Below are 6,461 nucleotides of genomic sequence, written 5' to 3' on the forward strand. Positions count from 1 at the left end.
CCAGAGGAACTTCAAGGACTTGTCAACAGGCTATGAGTAGTAAGGAAATCTAATTTTTTCTCTAGCTTTTGTTCCACACGTATCACCTACATCTTACACCTCTTTTATATTGATAATTTTAATGCTTTGCTGGTATCCAGATGACTATGTCCTTAAGTGACTTCTTATCTCTATTGAATCCATTACGTATTCTATCCATTGTATTCTTAATTCAACTAGATTACATATATTTAATCTATTAGTACCACTAGGTTCTTATTCTTGTTATTATTTCAAAATCTTTCCTTAATTCCTTACATTATTTATTGGGTATATTTTAAATCCCTGATATACTCACTTATTATATATAAGCTGTCAACCTTATTCTTATTTTGAGGTAGCTATATCTTTTTGGGTTTTAGGATGAAAGAACCGCGGATCCCCTTACCCAAGAATCCAACACTGCCACTGGATGCAAACAGCAAGAGGTTTATTGTCACGCAGGTACCGGCGGGTGGTCGGCAGCTCCAGCTAACCGAGCACACCGACCGGAGTGAAGCGGGGTCTTTTATAGGAAGGTACAAACAAGTTTTGGGTGGGGCGCAACTGATTGGTGGACAGTTCGAACTTTTGAAAAAGGCATACTTGGTGTTAGTGGATTGGCCCTGGAAGACACCCCTCGCGGGAAGAGAAAAGCGGGAAGGGGAAACAAAGAGGGGAAGTTTGACCTTATTACTGGGCAGAAAGGCATCCTGTCTACATGACCTATGTGACCATGCAGCCCCCTTGCCTACGTGATCTAGGGGACCATGCAGCCCCCTTGCCTACGTGACCTACGGGACCATGCCCCGGCTATTAGGAGAGGGTATCTTGTTCAAACAGGAGTCAAGTGTCATGCCCTAAAAGCCAAGCGGTTACAGAAAGGCAAAAGAGCAGTTACATTGAATTCAACCCTGGGGGAAGGGTCTTTTCATTGCAAGGGGAGGAGGGGTACTTTTACACAACAAAAGAGCAGTTAATTACTTAACGACGGGGGGGGGGGTCTTTCAAGGACATCATACCAACAATGCCAAATAATTTTCAGACAACAGCAGGATATCCAAGAATTCAACTAAATTCTGACACTATCTACCTGAACATAGCGTAAGATTTCATCAGTTAAGGGATCAGTCCTCCAAGACTATCTCCAACCCCATCTCAGATGCCAGTCTCACTGTAGGCCCCAGGTTATTACCTGTGCTTGTGACTGAGCAACTACAGGTTGGAGGTCCCAATGGCCTACTTCTTACGTTCTTTTAATTTGCTACAGGGGCTCACAAAACTCAGAAAAATACTTACTTTATGTTTGCCAGCTTATTAAAAGATATAATAGAAGATTTAAATCAATAGATAGATAAAGAAGTGCACAGGGCAAGGTATGGAGAATGGCCACAGAGCTTCTATTACCTTCTGTAAGACTGCCACTCTTCCTGCCTTTTTATACATTTAACAAACTAAAAGCTTTCTGAACCCAGTCCTTTCAGGTTTTCTGTGGAGGCTTCATGACATAGTCATGACTGACTAAATCATTGTCATTTGCTGATCTAATCTCCAGCTCCTCTTCCCTCCCCAAATAATCCTGAATTGGGAGGAAGGGGAGGCATGTTGGGCAAAAAGTTATGAAGGCTTTCACCAAATGGTTGGTCCTTCAGGCAAACAGCCCTTGCTTTGAGTGAGGTCTGAAGGTCACTTCATTAACATAACAAAACACACCTCTCTCACCCTTATCACAGGAAATTCCAAGAGTTTTAGGAGCTGTGAGTCAGTAGCCATGGTTGAAAACCAAATATTCAGATGACCAAAATATATTTCTTGTAAACCACTATATTACCCTACATGCTTAAGTATTTAATTAGGTGATCTTTTAAACTAATATTTTTCTAAGAGTCTAAACTGTTCTGTCAGTAATCTGGATTGGGGAGTGATGTGTTGCCAAATTTCTGTCGTTTCAGTCCAGGAAGTCAAAGAGAAACAACAGGAGAGCCCCTTAGGGCAGAAAGTTCAAAGTAACAATGTTGACTACTACTCCCTTTTCTTGATTTTTTTTAAAACAAGCAAAGCATCTCTTCAGAGTTGCAGTTTAAAGCCAAGAACATGCGGAATTGGGAGAAAAAAATAGTTAAATTTGGAGACTTGCAGAGGTAGAATCAGAGTAGTGAAAGCCATTACAGTAACGGAACTAACTGAGGTCAGTCTTTGGTGAATCACAGAAACAGGTGGAGTTGTCAAACAAAGGAATCTTTGTTTACAACATACAAGGAGATCACAGGGAATAAGTTCCAAAGCCTTGACTGTTTGAACAGGAGAGAGATTTTTATTTAGTATTTAAGATGAATACTCAGAAGGGAGAGTTTTATTATCCCGTGTATGGTTGGTCATAAGGTTGTGGATGCATGCACATCCACATATGTATTTGTGCAATATGTATTGCATGTTCACCTGAATGAAGCTTGTATTCCACCGAGGGCAGAAACTTCAACGTTAGAATAAAGCAGAGGTAACTGTTGGACAAGGGAAAGGGACTCTGCAGGCTTCAAGAGCAGATATAAACTAGATGGGGTCTTGGACTCATTTTCTGGGACAAGGAATGCAAGGCCTTGATTACTTTTGAAATAGCACTAGGAGTTTTACCACTGATTTATTGTCTCAATAGCTTAGGCTATTTCCTGGTCTGGTGGTGACTGTTAGTTTTCCCATTGCCTTGTTCCCTCAAAATCCTTAACTAGTGAGGTTTTTGCATTTCTTTGTAAGAGCCTCCCAGGAAATTTTGGAAGAAGTGTGCTTGGGCAAGTACACAGGTGGGGTATAGATCATTGAAAATAGCTGGGGACAAAAAATGACTTTTCTTATGTCAGGAAAACTATATCTCATCTTTAATTTTCTGGGAACCTCTAACTCTTTCTGCTGATGTTACCAGCAGGCATCTGAGATATTACTGATTGTTCTCTTGAACCTAAGGAAAAGGAAATGTAGAAAGCAAATGACAAAACTTTAAAATCTATCCTGCAACTCATAATTCACTGCAGCCACCTCTCTGTCTTTCCCTTTCTCTTTTTCTCTCTTTCTATTTCTCTCTCACTTTCTCTCTCACATACGCACAACACACGCAAATCAACTTAAAACAATTTTTAGTTTTCCCTATTCCATTTTAATATACTTGAGGCATGATCATTTTCTTAGTAAATACAAGAAAAAAAATCTAGGATTCCATCATTCTGTGTGATTAAAGTATTGAGGAATTTACTTCCAATAGCACTTATAAAAACATATTTTATTTAAGAAATATTATATAATCAGGTGCCTGCATTTTTCTTATTCTCCAACTAGTGTTATTTGGCAATTAATATTTTGTCAATCAATATTCCCCTATATCTGAATGTGTGGGCAGTGAGAGATGAGTTAGAGGCAAGGATGGTGAACACTCCCAACAACTGCAGACTACATATATCTTAAGCCATGATTTTCTTTGCAAAGGTCAACATTGATAATGTTCTAGTCATACCTCCGTGTACCAGGAAAGAAGTAGCATATTTCTTGAAAGACACAGCTATCAAAGCTCCATTGAGAAACCGTAAAGATGGAGAAGGGATTTGCAAATTATATATCTGATAATGGACATCTATTCTGATTATTAAAAAATGAATAAAAATAAAAAACCTTACTAATAACCAAACTGAGTATCCAATTTTACATGTGAAGGAAATAATGGAAGAGACATGTCACCAAAAGGATATGGATGGCTTATAAGCACATGACAAATTTCTCAACATTTAGACATTAAAGAAATACAAATTAAAATCATAATGAGACATGCTTACATATCTATTAGAATGGCTAAAATTATAAAGGCTAATTGTACTTTGTCTGAGCTAGATTGAGAAGCAACAAAAAATCTAAACTGTTGTTGGCATACATCATGATACAACCACTTTGGAAAATAGTCTGAACATTTTTTTAAATGCAAAATATGTTGCAGTTACACAAATAGCCATTTTACTTCTAGGCATTTAACCAAGAGAAACAAACCCTATGTTCATACAAGGACTTGTATATGAATTTCATAGCAGCTTTATTTTTAAGAATTGAAAACAATGGAAATGTTTATCAATGTCCATCAATAGAGCAAAGACAAATTATGATCTATTCATTAAAGAGATTACTATTCGGGGCGCCTGGGTGGCTCAGTGGGTTAAGCTGCTGCCTTAGGCTCAGGTCATGATCTCAGGGTCCTGGGATTGATTCCGCATCGGACTCTCTGCTCAGCAGGGAGCCTGCTTCCTCCTCTCTCTCTCTCTGCCTGCCTCTCTGCCTACTTGTGATCTCTCTCTGTCAAATAAATAAATAAAATCTTTAAAAAAAAAAGAGAGATTACTATTCAACATCAAAATGAACTATTTACAGTTGGAGATTCTCAAAATAATAATGCTGAGAAAAGAAAAGCCAGGCAACGAATAATATATACTGTGTGATTCCATGACTATAAAAAATCTAGAAAATACAAATTTATATATAGTCACAGTCACCAAATATATTGGTGAGATTTTAGTGCCTTCTTCTGTGCTCCCATAGCTTACTACACTTGGATCTACGAGCATTTGTTACACCATGTGAAAATATGAACTCTTTTTCTTTATTCTGTCTTACTACAATAAGAATCCTTGAAATTTTATGGACATTTGAACTCTCAGTTATTAGCAGAAATTCTATCACACAGTAAGTTTCCAAATATAAAAGCCAGAGTTTTACAATGACTTCTAAGCTTTTACATGATCTAGCCACTCATTTAACCTCTGTGACCTCTTTCCCTGCTACTCTTCAGTCACTCACAGTGGCCTCCTTGCTATTCCTCAGATATGCCAGGCATGATCCAACCTTATGGCCTTCAAGATAGCCAATTCCTTTGTCTGGAGTGACCTTATTGCTGATAGTTCTGGGCAAATTCATCACCTTTCCATACCTTTGTTCAATTGTCAGCTTCATTGTAACTACCCTGATCTTCCTATTAAAAATTTTAACTCCCCATCCCCTGCCTAGCAACCTTGATTTTTCTCACCCTGATCGAATTTTTCTTTTTCCCCATTATACTCATCAATTTTGAATGCACTATGCAATTTTTATTAAGGTTTATAGCTTTTAATTGTCTCACCCATGAAAATAAAAGTTCTACAAAGCCAAGTATTTCATTTACCAGTGTAGTCTGAAGTAATATCTGCCATATAATAGGTTCAATAGACAATTGGTAAATTTCAGAATAAATTAATGTTGAGAGTATACTGAATTTCATAAGTCATTTCAATAATTTTTTTCCAAAATATAAACTATGTAAAACATACCTTAAATTTACTTTCAAAATATTTTATAGCATATAATGGACAATATACATAAGCCTTAAAGAAACAATCATATAAATAACCATTTCATACCTACTTAAAAACTGCATAATACCGCACTCCTAGATCCTCTCTGAACGTTCTAAATTAACCCTTCAAAGGAAATACATTTTTAAAAATAACAGATTTTTTGTCAAATAATTTAATAAAATAAAAGTTTCATTCATCTATGTAGATCATAATAAATGTTTTTAATAAGCATGAAATTATAACTCTGAAGTGTGCTAAAATGAAACCACCTGTGAAGGGTGAGAGAACAAAAATAAACATCATTTTTCCAAATAAGAGGAATTTATTACTTTTGAATCCAAGCATGTGGATTTGTTCAAACTGGCAATAAAGGAATATGGAAACACAAACCATAGAAAGTCATATTTTAGATTTCTAAAAGACTTCGAAGTGAAGAGTATACATTTTTTAAATGCTACATAATGCTACATAATGACAAGATGACAGGTTGTGACAAATAGCATTTTAAAAGCTCTACTCATAATGGAACGGAAGGTGTCATTTCCCTATAATTTTATATATATATCATTAATTTACTATACCTGGATACAACATATTAACAAACAGATGTTCATCAAAGACTAAATCATTTTTAATGGAACATAATAATTTGAACCTACATGTATTAATCATTTTTTTCGATCTAACATTTATAGTCTCGCTAAACATTTTATCAGTTGTCGACAAAATTAAAAAAAAATAGGATAAAAAGTCGTGTTTGGAAAAGTAGATTTTTTTTCAAATTTGCATTTAAATGAAAATATTTGCTGATATTTTTAAAACTTTAAATGTAATTTTATATATATCTGACCTATCAGATGATATAAAATTTTTGGAGAAAATATGACATATTTTTTGATCTTGGTTGAAGGTATTAATAAAGAGCAACTGTTTGTATTATTTGTATTGTGATATCTTAGTTAATAAACATGAATAACTGGTATAAAATATGTTTTTTAAAAAATTTTATTTATTTACTTGACAGAGATCACAGGAAGGCGGAGAGGCAGCCAGAGAGAGAGGAATGGAAGCAGGCTCCCTGCT

The sequence above is a fragment of the Mustela nivalis genome (assembly GCF_964662115.1).
Source record: "Mustela nivalis genome assembly, contig: HAP1_SCAFFOLD_143, whole genome shotgun sequence".
NCBI lineage: Eukaryota > Metazoa > Chordata > Mammalia > Carnivora > Mustelidae > Mustela > Mustela nivalis.